At 37.7% G+C, this 15,396-nt stretch overlaps 1 protein-coding gene across 8 annotated transcripts in view; it reads right to left on the bottom strand.

The window, feature by feature from the left end:
- The window catches only part of ADAMTSL3 (ADAMTS like 3), a 181,045-nt gene that overhangs the window by 135,119 nt on the left and 30,530 nt on the right, over nt 1-15,396 (bottom strand). The gene's annotated exons all lie outside the window — the stretch shown is intronic.

The raw sequence follows: 15,396 nt of genomic DNA, 5'->3' as shown, positions 1-15,396 counted from the left end.
TTCTGAATGAATGCCTAATGCTGTCTCCCTGCAGTGTTATCAAGGACCTCCTCCACCTGAGAAAAGCTGTTCAAAATTTGTCTCCAAAGTAAGAACAAAAAGGCTTTTTCTAGGAGAAAAAGCTATTGCCCATGCTCCAGCAAGTTCAACTCAGCAAAAATATTTGAGCACTTTTAATCACTCTTCACAGCAAGTCAGATTCAGCTGACACACAGCTAAGCTTTCATGTCTCATGGCTATGAACTGTCACCCTCCTGCCTGAAACCTGGTGCTAACTGCACCTCAGAAAGACAAAAACAAGCCTGGACATCCTCTGGATAAAAACTCTAGGCCCAAGGGAGACATGAAATTCAAACATGCTGTACATGGGGGCAGAAGATTTAATGTATGCAGCTTATACCTGATATAAACCTTTCATGGCACCAAGCAGATCCTTCAAAAAAGTTTCATGTGTAAAACAGAATCTAATTGAACTGGAAATCAGCAGTGCCCCACTCTTCAGCATCCAGTCTCAGAGGCAGAATTGGGTCAACCCTCTGCTTTTCCTAAGGGCACAATCCTGTAATCACTGCACAATCAAAGTTGCAGTGCAACAGCCTTCAGCTTGTGAGCTATAAAACACCACACCTTTATGTAAAGAAAGGGAAAAATGCTTCATGGTTTAAAGGAGACTCACTGAAGTCAGCAGAACAATTTCCACAATGACATCCCAATGCTTTTGCTTTCAGTATTTTGACAGCAAACACATGGCCAAAAATCCAGAGATGGACAAAAGGAGGGAGTGGGTAGATCTGCAAAACACCATGCTTAATGAAAACTGGAATTAAATTTTAATAAATTATATGTATTCTCAGTACCTTCTCCTTTTTACTGCTCACCCATTGTCCTGTGTGTAACCTTTAAAGAGTGAAATGAGCATTTTCTTGATCCACAACGATCTTTCAACATGGCTGTCAATAATTTACCAATCAGGAGGTTCAGAAGTTGAGTTTTATTAACATTTCCTATTCTGTACAAGGAATAAAAGAAAGTAATTGATATCTTCACTCTTCATACAAAAAATGAATGGCTTCAAGCAATTTTCATTTAAGAAATTATATCCTCTGGACAATACTTAAAACAGCAGGAACCATCCTAGTGTAAGCATATAAACCTATAAAGTTACAGAGCTATTGCCAAACCAACTTGAACAGTATATGGATGCATTTGCATTCCAGCTCACTGGCAAAAAATGGCTGGAAATTTTCTTCATCTATGCATGTCATCCATGAAATGCTGTGCTAATGGAAGGAATTTTATTTCAAACAAATAGGTTAACAACTGTAAGAATTGCTAGAAAAAATGATTGTAACAAGATTTTAAAAAAAGCCAAATGAGCAATGCACAAATACGTCAGCAAGTAATACAGGTCAGGGATGTCCCTGAATCCACTATAATTTCATATATTTCTTTAATAAATATTTATTAAAGCATACAAATTAACACAAAAAAAAACTAGTTAAACATTGGTGATACGATTTCTGAGTGCCAAAGTGCTAAACAACTCAAATATGTGTGCTTGACCAGCAAGGCATGTATTTTCCCACAACTGGTACTCCAAAAAGTGAAATTCAAGAATGGAGCTCCTGAGGCTCCAAATACAGACTTGTGACAGCATCACATTTCTCTTTTTTTTTTTTTAATAACCAACTCCCAAAGAAAACAGTACACATGAAAAAGTAAATACTCCATATGGTTTAACTGAATTCACAGTCTCCAACTGTACAGATAACAGGGACAGAGCAATTTTGGTCTGCAGTACAAGCACAGGATCAGACCCCAAATAAGCAATAGTTTATGCAGACACCTAGCAGACTTAGACATATAGATCTTTAAGTTAGACCCCTCCTCTCCCTTTTTAAATTCCATTATAATTTTGCTTGTTTCCATCCTATTCCAGATTTAAATTCACAGCATGTGGCAACATTACTCGAGACTGTGGTGCTAACACCATGTTTCACCTTAACATAATGTTTGCTTCAGGTGGACACTTTGTTGCATTACTTATAGTCTGGAAAAAGTTGAAATTATTCCAGTAGGAACTCAGCTGTCTGTGCCAGAGGAGACCCATCAGGCTACTGGAGTGCTTGGGGACTTGCCTGCGAAACACACGGCACAGGCTGGGCAGAAGAGTCAGGGAAGAGCAAAGATCAAACCAGACAATGACAGCAACTCCAAAGGCAAAGCAGTATTCAAGAAATTCAGTCTAAAGGACTTTGAGTTAACTGTTAATATCCTATAACCAATAACACCTATTAGTGACACCACCCTGCAGACCAGTCAGCTTCCTCCTTGTCAGCTGCAGCCATTTCAGATCTCGCCTTTCCACCCCCAAATCCAAACTGCTACCAAAGTGCAGCTGCAAAAGTCATCTCTCCTCCCTCTCTAGGTCCATCTTCTCCTGGATTCTGTTGGCCTCCTGCCAGGTCATAGTCAAGTTGCTTGTCTTCACCTACAAGATCTAGCATAGCAATAAATAATATAGAAATGACCACAATGTGCTGAGGAATTACCAAGTCCTTTCTAAAAACAAATGGAGGAATAAGGCCTTTGATTACACCCCTCTCCATCAATTACAGCCCAGTCACACATCCTCCTCCACTGCACACTCCCTTGCCCACGCTGTCATTCCCAATGAGAAGTGCAGCTTCTCACACTCCCCCTGCTCCAGCATCCCACAGAAAGAGGCAGATCAGAGAGAGAAGCCCAGAGTGTCTCAGAGAAGAAAGGGAACATGTGCAGAACAGCAGAGCCCCACACAGAGAGGTTTCAGCAAGCTGTCTCCTGGCTGCAGCCTCCCACCACAGCCTGTCCCAGCCACCACAGCTGCAGGACAGGGCACACAGCCTCTGGCCTCTCCTGAGCTGGGCTGCCCTGCAAAGCACACAAGGTTTGACCTTACTTTGGGACAGACAAAGGCAACCCAAAGGCAGAGGGACTGGTGCAGCCACAGGGCTGCAAACAGAACTCTCCTCCTCTCATTTTCAGACCTTTTACCCTGCTCAGGGCTGCTCTCGGCAGGTGGCTCTGTCCTGATCCCTGCCTGCAACTTTGTTGGGCCTGTCTAGCAACACATTCAATTACAGTTTGGAGATTAGATGACCAAAGATTAACTAAACACTAAATAGAAAAAAATCCCAAGCCTTCTGAGACATAAATCTTGCAAATATGGTTCCATAGAGCACAAGTCCAGATTCCTGAATAGTTTATTATTCTGTAAAATCTTCACTGTAAAAGACTGCATATACTTGAAAATTGCAAAGGTAGCAGCTTAAGTTATTTCTAGTCAGCTCATAAAAATCTGTCTTTAGCACTTTTTTCCTAAGAAGAAAGAAAGAAACCCAGACATACTCTAAGCTTAGTGAAAAGATAAGACTCTGGATATAATACCAATATGACTTCACCTTTTATTTTTTAAGGGTTCGAAACAATACCGGATGAAAGTTTATATGTAAGCGTAAGGGATCTGCCAAAAAGAAAGTGAAAACCCAGCAAATTATATTTCAGACACCTTAACATATTATGCACCATACATGCTGTCAGCCTCACTGTCCTTTCCTTTGCTGTAGGCCGAATGCTTGAATACCAATCTTATTAAACTACAACTCTGAATTTATCCACTATATATAACATTCCAGATGTCGTACCAGCTGGGAACAGGCCCTTAGGCCATCTTTGGTTGATCTCTTAGTCGCTTTCCAGCTTTTGCCAGGCATTCATCCAAAAATATGAAGGAAAGTGCTAAAAACAGATGTCAGAGTTAATGTTTTTTTCTTTTTTTTTCTTCATGGTAGGAAACACAGAAAACTTGCACCCTACACCTATTCTATGAAATATGAATGGTGTCAAAAGAACCAAAAGTTAATTTTAATTTAAATCACAATGTAGAAGAGTTAATTTTTACACTATTTTTCTGACAACAGGCCAGCCTCCATCAGTCTGTTCTTTGAAAATATTACGTGGTCCTTTGGATTTTTTCATTAAGTTGGAAAATCTTCTGATGTCGTCAATCTGCAAAAATGGTTTTGAGTCTCTCATTTAAGGAAAATAATGGTTAAAATGTAAACTAGATTGATTGCAATTCATGGTAAGCTTTATGACACGGCTGGAGTAATGGGAGTTATTAAATCAGTACACATCTGAGCTATAAAAGGGGAAGACCTGTTGGCCCCATCATATTACAACAAATTATTTCAACTTCCACTCACTGCAATATGAGCAGGAGATGTTCAGGTCTTCCCAAGAGATGCTGTCTCTCTTTGGGGTCCTCACAGGAGTTTAGGCATGGAATTTCAAAGATCAGGGCTGGAAGGGAGGTCCTGATCCTGCTGACACTTTGGAACGTGTGCCCCTTCACTTACGGGGTAGCTCTGACGTACATGGGAGTCCTCACAAGAATTGAGTTATGCACGTGCAGAAGTGCCTGGGCTGTAGACTCCAAGGCCTGTGCAAGAGGTAATCTATTTTATCTGCTCTAGACATGATTCCAAATCTTCTCTTCACACACACCAGAATATTAACAAACATGTGCAGAACCAATTCTCAAAGCCCTCGTGGAGCTGCCCACAGAGCCTCCCCTCAGTATGCAAGACTTTGGTCTCTGGTACAGCAAAGTACAGAAGATCATTTCCATTATAATTACATCTTAAAAGGATGATCATCTCTTTTTTCCCTAAAGACACCCCTTTTAAAATTAATTTTGGGGCAATAATCTTCATTAAAAGCCACTTAAGAGAAGTCCTTTTTCAAAGCAGTTAAGAAATATTTTCACTCTCCTTTTTCTTGCCTAGCATTCATTAGAATGCAGAGCTGAAAGTATGAGAAAAACAGACTATCCTATAGCCTCAGTATTGAAGAAGCAGGAGAAGAATGAACATTAACTGGCAAGTTCACTGTAAAGTATAAAAATACCTGAAAAAAAAAAAAAAGGAACAAAATCTTTTTCAAATGGAATAAAAAGGGCAGGACAAGTTTAAAACTTAGCCTAGTATTTTAATAGTAGACTTAGGATATAATTCTGATTTGTACATTAGAATGCAATATTGCCCTGAATAGTTACCACTGGAGCCAGCTCTCCAAGGTGGTAAAATTTCATGGTTTATAGTCTGATATTTGGACATATTTTATGTCATCTATTAATAATATCAAAAAACATTCAAGGCCAATGCACTATATTTCTTTTAAGTAAAGGTGATGCATTCCAAGGCTTTTTTAATAAACAGTAAAAAAAGGTGTTTTGCCATATGTTGTCTTGATGTTATGAGACATTATGTGAGCTGCCTGAAAAACCACAGCTTGTTTCTGCAGATTTATACCTTACACAACAATATTACTTAGACAAAGGAAGGTCACTGACCTGTACCCTCCACATATCAGCAAATGTGTGTATTTTTAGCAAAGATGTTGCATAAGAATGGAGTTGTAAACTACATTTTGTTAGCATTTTAGGTGATTTAAGTAAAACATAATTACTGAGAGATCAAATATTTTGAACACAGGATTCATTTCAACATTCATGGTGTGTAAATAGGTTTGCTTGTATAAATCACAGAAAATTCTGTGATCCTCAACAAACCCAGAAGCTGGAGAAAATAAAGTTCACTGTACAAATCTTCACACATCATTTGGACACAGGATTTGACAGAAGCAAACAAACAAACAGCAGTGAATGTGTCTGTTTGCAGAGAGCTGGGGCTGCAATGCTGCTGGTGCTTTGCAGCAGCTACCCCATTTTCCAGGAGTTCCCTGATCAAACAGTCTACAGTACTGCTTTTGGGGTGCCTGAATGCAATCTGCCTGAAATCAATGGCAAATCTCTTTTTGCAGTAAAAAATGAAGGGCTGATCCAAAGGCTATTGAAATTACTATGATTTTTGGACCAAAGCCTAAATAATCAGGTAAAGGAGAATATATCTTGTATTTACAATTGCAACCATCTCCCAAGGGCTATTTAAAAATTACAAAAACATCCCACATCATACAGCAGCCTATTACTACTAATTTTTCTCACCCATGTGCAAGTACCCTAGTCTGCTTCATGAACCTGTAAATCAGTTAAAGGGTTTGGTGCCATTTTAAAAGTCCTTTTTCTCTTATGCAATGTAAAAATGTTAAACAAATAAAAACTTAGATCATCAAAGCACAAAAATACCTTATAGCATTATAACACAAACAAACAAAAAATTTACCAGCAATGAGATAATTTTATAAACCTAGATTACATAGGCTCTACTGGAAAGAGGTCAGGTTTTATAGTCTTAAGAGTATTAAAAAAAGTCCAGATTGTTTCCAGTTCTCAGAGGTCTGACTGCCTTTCCTTCAAGACCAAGAATCAGCATAACAGTTGCCTGTCTATGGGAAAGTGGGGGAAAAACAAAGAGAATAAAATGGAATGTTTGATTTGCCAATCATTTCACAAAATGCGGGACCCATAATTTGTGTCAAACTCATTACAGTACTTAAGGCTCGTGCTCAAGTCCAGCATTACTCTTTACCAAAGACCATGCTAAACACTCAACCAAGCTCTGAGCACCTTCAACTATTGCCTCAAATCCCATGCAAGCATTTATTTCTGTAAACAGCTTCAGACATGCAAAAAAATCCATTGACATTCACAGGACATCCTGCATGCTGGAAGTAGCACCCAAAGTTTCAGTGTTTTCTTGGAGGAAATGGTTTAAAGGGATTAGTAAATAGCAATGGGTCATGGTCCAAACAATAAAGCAAGCAACTGCTTTATATAAAACAGGAGGAGAATGAAGAAATAAAATCAGAGCTTCCATAACATGAAAAAATTAGTAACAAATTCCATATTCTTTGTTAATACAAACTCTCCCAGTTTCTGAAAGTCATGGACACACTGTACCCCTAAGCCTCCAAACCAAGGCTCAGCAGAAGTGCTGGTGGGAACACACAGCATCAGGGTGTTGCACATTAGGAGAATTAAAATGCCTCCGATTCTACAGTACCACAGCCTGCAACACATTCCAAGCTCTGAAAATGAAAAATACAGATGCCAGGGTGAGCCTCTCAATGAACCTACACTTACCATTTTTCCTGTTATCGCCAAAATTGATAATTAATGTAGGTCATTTTCTTCTGTATAAGAAAATAGCTCCTGAAGTCTAATAGTAGAAATTACTTGGGTTTAACAGGCAATGCTGACAGTTATTTTGTAACAGTAAAGAGCAAAATTACCATTGTAATTGGTAAAGAGATTGTTCTTTAGTTGTCCCAAGGCTGGTTCGTTATCCAAATGTTAATGACATCAAGCAGCATTTTAACTATTTCTAGAAACAAAGCCAAAAGATGCAGATTTTTAAAATAAGATTTTTCACTTCATCTTCTACATTACTGGCATACAAATTGGAAGAAATTTGGGTTCAAGTACGTCTCTACTAAAAGGGTCATTGTGACATTCAGTCTCTCTTATAAATAATTTTCCCATGCTGGACAGGCCTGAAAGTATATGAGGGATATTATCCACATGCTCAACAATATAAATCCTGTTTAAATTACCCACTGCCTTGCAAAACAATGTCATTCTATCAGAAGCACCTTAACATGGGATGAATCATTTTATCAGGCAAGCATTTTCCTAATAATTATTCTAAGGACACTGAAATTTCTTGCATCTTTTTACTAAGGCTTTCCATGTCAAAAGGAAGAAGCTGCTATAAACTCTCACAAGGCTTTAAATGTTATCTCTGGCAGAAATGACACAGAAAGAAAATAAAATCCATATTGATCACATTCATCCTTCATGAAAAATTCAGCAAAAGAATTTTATCTTCTCATTTGTGCAAAATTTAACAGGAGCCTTAACAGCTCAAGAAGTTCAATAATTTAGCTGAATTATCAAAAAACTAAATACAATATACTGTTTTCTTGTTTAAGACCAGAGAAAAAACATGGTTTCAAAATGTTTGTGCTGTATAAGCAAAGTGATTAATGCACCATCAGGCTTTATCAGCCTAAAACATCCTCTCACCATGTATATCTGAAGAATAACTTTCCAGTTCCAAGCACTGCATTTCCCACAGTACTTGAAATATATCTTTTTGATTTAGAAGCACTTCTCCACTGTATCTCAATGAACTCTTATTGATAGATGATAGCAGCACTACTGTGTAAGCACGGGATTATTTCTGTTACCTCCAGACCTTTCAGTCTTAATTTAGAAGGCTGAACCTAAGACTTTATCAATGTCAAAATTCTTGGATAAGAATATGTACCAACTTCTGGAGGTTCACTAGGGGCATGAGGAGGTCAGTGGGAAATTCTCATTGCATTGTATCAATCTCTCATGATTTAATCATTGGACTCCTCTAAAGAATGTCAAATGAGCACCTCTTTGTATAATGTTTATTCATCGGGTGTCCTGTTACCAGCCCAGTGTAGCAGAATTGAGTTGAAGACTTTACAGTAGAACATTTGCCCAAGCACACATCCTTCTGTCTGCTCCTTGGAGGATGAAACATTAAAAAAATTAATTAAAAAAAACCAACTTTTAATCTAGTGTTAGAAAATTAAAAGCATATTTGGGGAAACTTAGAATTGTAAACATTAGAACATGAAACAATGAATGTGAATTTAAAAATTTCAGTCTTTTATGAAAACTGCATGGTAGAGATGCTAGAAAAGCAAGGTACCTAGTATTAAAGTGGGTTTTTCTACATAGCTCAACCTCAAACTGAATAAACATCAATCTGTGGCCCCAAAAGTATGTCTAAGAAAAAAGGAAGAAAATCAGTACCCCCTGCACAGCCTTTTATCATCCACCAGAGCAGCCCCTATATCTGTCCAGCACCCAAGGGAGCAAGAATAAGAGAAACACCTAAAAGTTTTGGCCCGTTCTCCTTTCTTCCTTAAGAAATCATTCTGGGGGATGACCTTGCAAATGAGGGGTCACGTCTGCTACCTGGGAATGCTCTGCCAGCTGCCGAGGTCGGTATCATCACAGCCACAGGAGGACTACGGACCCAGGCCAGTAAGTTTCACCACAGAATTTGGTGGAATAGTATTACAGCCTCTTGGAATGTATTTGGTCCAAATTGAAATGATATAAAATGTGTTTTCTGCAGAAACCGTACTGTTACAGATTCCCTGTGAAGGCTGTTTTACTGCACAAGGTGAAGACCTACTGGCTTCTGTAAGTATGATTTACACACAGAGACCTTTGGCAGGGCTGGGACTGAGGCTGTAATAGAAAACAAGGAAGTCTGTAATTCTTAGTGCACAAAGAAACATGGACTGCAAACAGCAGTTCCACTATTTTCTCTGAACAACAAAACCCTGACCTAAAAATGGTAGTAGGTGCTTTTAAGAAGTGCCAGTTCCCCATTCGGTTTGCCAATAAACAAAAGTATTTAAAAACACTTTTCAGTTCACTAAGCAACCTATCACACACAAGTAATGATATAATTACTCGTGCATATGCTGCTCACACACTTCCAGCCAGCAATTAGCCTAAACAAAAGTTCTGTTTGAATAGGATCATGCCTGACTTATGCAGTACCAGTCTCTCTCAGAGTAGTTTTGCCTGAAATTGTAAGTGGTTTTCATTTTCTCTTAATCCTTGCCTCCTTTCCACTCCAAATCAGAAACACATTTCACTTGATTATGGAGCTAACTTCCTTACCCAAAAAAACCAAAACAAAACCAACCAAAAAACATACCCTTAAAAATAGAGACCAAAATTAAACCTATGAATAAAAAATAAAGGAATATCTAAGAAAAGGAATAGAATTAAAAATATTTGCGAACACCTAACATCACCTTCAGTTAAATTTTCAGAGAAACACCAAATGATGCCTTTTATCTTCACACAGCCTTACAAACACATGGCTGTAAACTCCTTAAATATGATTATAGGCTCATTACAGACATCTGTAGGATTAGTATGGAGTATCACAAATCTGACCTAGTAATTTGTTACTTACACAAGATGTCCTAGCTAAGAGAATGGAAAGACTTGCAGGACTCAAGTCAGTGAAATCAGTGTTATTCTAATATCAGCAGACTGGCTGAGTGAGAACTGCAAGGTCAGTCCTCTACACAGCAGAAAAGCAGTATTTCTAACACAGTGCTGAAATTCCCACAGCCACATATTAGTGGTTGTAATTCTGGTGCTTGGATAAAATTAAGTTTATCAGTTCATTCTCCAAATACACAAATGAAACCACCAAGTGTTCCATAGTGGAATGTTTTCATTATAGAAGAATTCCTAAAATAGTTTGTGGCCACTTGAAAACAGTTTGTTTATTAAAAAAAATCTCTAAATGAAGAGCTAGACATTGAGATTCAAGATGTTAAGTCTTTTTAATAGCTCTGAATGCTTTTTTAGGGTATCAACAAAAGTGGCTTGTCAGAGAAACACACAGGTTTCAAGGCTCCTCCTCAAATCCAGAGTACTGAAGCTTTATGTGCATGGGTAGCAAGCCAGCCACTAACTACAAATCTTCCTCCCTTCCCGGGATTAGAGCTTGTCTTCACTGATGTGTTAATTTGCAGTAATGTCCCTTACATGACTCATCCCCAAGCCTGAAAACTCGTGGCTCTCTTTCTCTGGTGATTTAGATGCAAACTACCCGGGAAGGGAATAAAAAGGCTCAGACTGGGAGCAGAAGCCAGCAAGCAGCTGACACTCAAAGCCAGGCTGTGACTCGGGTACCCTTCCAGAAGCAGAGCAGGGAGGATGGCAATCAGCAGCAGGTGGAATGGGGAAAGAGATGAAGGAAATTGTGGAAAAATGGCCGTCAACCCGGTGGGACCCATAAGAAAACTTCTGTCCACACAAGGGTTTCCTTGATGTAATATGAAAAACTTACAGAACAAACAAAAACAGGTATTGCTGGACTACAAATAAAAAAGTGGAGTAATAGATTCCATCAGTTTACTTCAATATTAATTTTTGAAGTAATTCAGATCCTGGGTTCCACTGCATATTTTCAAATTAATACTTCAAATGTCATGCTCCTTTTCCCCACGAAAAAGCAGAAGCCAAGACAGATTATTTCTATTTGTGGAAGGCAAGGCTTTAATAAGAATATTTTCCTGATTTTGACATTCACTTTATAACAAGGCACTTTTCTAGCAAACCCAAAGAAAGACTAATTATTAAATGAACTGAAAGACTAGTTATTAAATGAACAGTAGCAGCTGCAGCCTGGGTATTACAACTTGCACACCTAGTTGAAAACAGACTGACCAGTTTCTACCTTACCTCGCATAGCTAAACACTCACAAGCCTGCTAGTGCAGATTTTCATTAATATTTGTTTAGAAACATTGGAGTTCTTTGCCAAGATTGGACTACTTAGAGCCATATATCTAATTCCAGAGTCAGGCTGTCCTTGTTGTGAGTTCAAACTGGTAAACATCATAAAATTTAGAAGAAGCCAGGTCAACTAGAAAGCTAACTGGTCAAGCAAACATTTTCTCTCTTTAAAGATAAACTTATTTTCTTTTTTCCTTCCCTTCTTTTACCCACACCCCCAGGAGAACTCTTAGCCAGCCAGCCAATCAAAGTGGAAATATACTTCAAACACATTCAGCCCAACCAAGTTTTCACTGCTGTCCTTCTTGGTGGTCCGTCATATGGAATGGTTTTAATACTTGGAAGCAATACCTTAAGTGTCAGAAAACAAGAACATTTTATTTCTGCAAGAAAGCTTTCCAGTACTACTAGTATTTTGGAAAAGAAAAAAATTCCTTGTAGTAGATTAAAAGGTGAAAAGCCAAAAGAAATCAGAAAGAATACTAGGAAACTATTCCTTATGGCAAGGTTCAGCTTGTATCTCAAAGTTGGAGAGAGGGCTATTACTTGTATATTTATTTATTAATTTAATTTATTTTCAGACATTTATTCAGTTATTTAATCATTTTCATGAATGTTAAGGGGGGCCATTTTTTTAATCTCAAATTTCTAACAGTAGTTGAAGTCTTTGGCTATGCATCAAAATCTATTTGGTACCAAGCTAGGTTTAAATTGCATTGACTCAGTAGAATCTCAGAAATCAAGGATACAATGCACTGATACGAGACATCCCATGGTGAACTATACAGAAGCCTGAAGAAAACATTTCTACATTTCTGTCCTTTGGGATCCCTGAGAAGTATTTGTTGTGAAACACTGTTTTTCCCTGAAGAAACAGCAATAAATGTGTCAAAACTGTCATGTCCCACTCTATGCAGATGTCACCCCAGTGAACCAGAGTATCAGTATTTAATCAGAATCTTTAAAGGTATTTTCCTCTATAGTCATAGAAGTGGTAAAAAAGATATTGACTGAATTTTGAAAATATCTAGCCAAAGAATTTCATCTGCATGTAATTCTTAAATACACATAGAGCAACAAAATATGCAAAGAGGTTAGTGCAGTCCTGTACAAAAATGAGAGCAAAGTCCTGCCAGATTAAACCCGAACAAAATGTACTATCTTGCATGTACAACATGAATCCATGTGTAATTCTGCTGGGCTAGAGCAGAGTACAGTGTGTTCCTATTAATATTTACTCATCTTTCATTTCAAACTGTAAGCTTGTCATTTCAGATAGCAAATACTTTTGAGTATTTAAGTAACAGCTAGTTCTATTTTACTGAGATTACTTACTAACAAAGGAATGAATGATTCTGATTAAACTGGCTCCCTGCTTGAAAAATATCACACACAACAGCCAAAGAAAACCCCTTTGAAACATTCTTGTGTTTGGAGGATGTAAGGAAACTAATCTTGGATCATGACGATGATGATGCTGCTATGTAAAAATATTATCCATCTCTCACTGGAAATTCTACTGGCCTGGAGAAAAGGAACTGCACAAGGGGGGAAAGGGCACACTTGGGAAGACAGGGATAGGTGGCTTTCCTACAAGTGTCCCAAGAGGGGCTAGCCAAAAGAACAGAGGTTGAACCACCCTCTTCTCCACCTCCATACCACAGTCTCAGGAACCTCTTTCCTCTTTTATCCGCTTTGTTCCCTTCCATGGACACAGGAGGAGGGATCACCTCCACAGCAGACCAGATCAGATGGATCTCATGTTTTACTGGAGTCAGGTGCACAAGGTTATTTCAGTTTCCCATTTTCAGGTGTAACTTGGGATGTGCAGGAACACCAGGACTCTGTGGGGATGCCCAGAGGACAATTCTGGACATCAGGGAAAAGGCAGGAATGTATTTCCCAAAGGCCAGCAGCCCTTCACTGTAGGACAAGATAGAAAATGAATTGCTAAAACTAAATTAAGGAATTAAGGTGTGTGAGAATATGCTGCTGTATTCTTTATTTATGTGGTAGCCTTCCAGTACTGATTCCATTTCTGTGTTGGATTGGTTAAAATGGGCTTTCAATGTATATATATTTCTCTCTTTTTATTCACCTGTGTATTCTTATCACATTTATCATGTATCAAACATATCCATTCCAGTTTATAAAAATTCAAGATTGCCCAATGAAGACTTCCATCCATTCATACTAGTAAATGTCATAAGAAAGAGTTGAATGAAGCACAGAAAACAAAAAGATCTAGTTTTCTTACCAAGTTTGACCATGATACAATTGAGTTTTTATTAAAATTTCAGCAAAAGTAATAATTATAACTGTGTATTATTACACACCTGTGATTAATTTCCTAGAAAAAAATCAAGGAAAATCTTTTTATTCACCAAAGAAATCCTTGTTTACTTGCAGGAAGGTAAAGCTAGAGATACAGATCAGTTCCCATCTGTATTCAATGTATTTGTAACTTTTAATAAATAATGCTTAGGGACTGAATTTTCTTTCAAAAGAAACTACTGCTAACACAGTTGCTTTTACTTTTAACATTTTGATGCTTCAGCACCACTTTCAGTTCCAGGAATTCAAACTACATTTCATACTGCTAAGTGTCTGGGAAGAGCAGGATTCAAAACTAAATCACATTTATGAAAGAACAGAAGCTGGCCATATCCAAGATCCAATTCAGATCTCAATGGAATTAATGGAAAACTTTCCAGCAAATGGAATTCTTTCCATCAAATGGAATTGGGCTTTGAACTGGCTTCTATATAGAGCTATGCTGGTATTTGAGGCTCTTTCAAGAGGATTCATTTTGTTTGTTTTTTAATCAGCTATATTATTCACATAGTCCAAACAGTCTAGTCAAATACTCAGACTAAGCCTCTGTTATATTTGATTTATCATCTTCTCAAAAACGTGCTCCATTAAATGGAAACTATTCTGATCAAAGTGTATAACCTTTATAGTGTTTTTCAACTACTGTCATTAAATGCAGCCTGAGTTGCAGCTGCATTTTACTGTCCTACAAGTTATTGCTTTCCCAGGTGTTTAGTCCAAGGAAGGTCTTATCCAAGAACCTTTTCTGTTGATAATCAAGACCCTCTAGGGAAGCAAAAGTATGAATTATTGTAAACATTTAAACTAAAATCAAATAGTTCACAGTGGCTCCGCATGCTTTCTACGGTAGCTTTTCTGCTTCCTTTTGTCTATCTAAAAACATTGTCAGTCTAAAGCTTAAATAAACTCACCTCTGTTCTCTCTTTTAGGATAGTGATGAGCAAACTGTTTTCTTCAAGTAGCTCCTGCAAGGAGCCCATCATTCAAAATGAATCTTCCCATCACTGACAGAACCACACCTTGGGATGCAGGCAAAGTCTGGCTCTTCTCTCACTTCTACAGGGAATGTTTCCTAACAAATTCCCTCCTCTTACATTAAGAAATGTACTGTGTCTATGAATGTAATTCAGACAGTTTCGATGTGAAATTCAACTCACTCCTGGAACACATTGTGTTATGAGTAAATTTCCACAGCACACCACACATTTCCTAGGTTTACTTCAGATCTTTTGCCAAGATTAACAGCATTTCTTTCATGTTGCTTTCTTTACATTTATATCTATATTCCATGTTTAACATAATGTTTCTATGGGTCTGGAGAAAGCATTAAAAATTTTTAACTTTAAAAAAAATAATTTGTTTCTTTCTAAACACTGTTCCATCCATTATTCCCATTTGTTTCTTTATAATTCGACCCACCTTCCCTTACAAAAACTTCATGAACTAATACAATATTCTGACTTTTCACAAGCTGGAAAATGCAAAATCTGCCTAACACTTATTTTTCCATTAAATAAAACAAATTGAGTCAAACAATTCACAGAAAGGGCAATCACTTCCAATTCTACACATTCTGCAGATGTAACTATAAACATCTACCAACACATCACTAAAATATTGGTGCTTTTATCTCCACTACATCCTATTAATATTTTCCAAAAGTGGTTTCACTTGTTATTTATGAAACTAAGTGCCTTAATTTGGATTTTGTATAGTGTGGTATCATTCAACTTGCTATAAATTTGA

Source organism: Motacilla alba, chromosome 10 (genome assembly GCF_015832195.1).
Source record: "Motacilla alba alba isolate MOTALB_02 chromosome 10, Motacilla_alba_V1.0_pri, whole genome shotgun sequence".
NCBI classification, from domain to species: Eukaryota; Metazoa; Chordata; class Aves; order Passeriformes; family Motacillidae; genus Motacilla; species Motacilla alba.
This window is presented reverse-complemented; position numbering and strand designations above follow the sequence as displayed.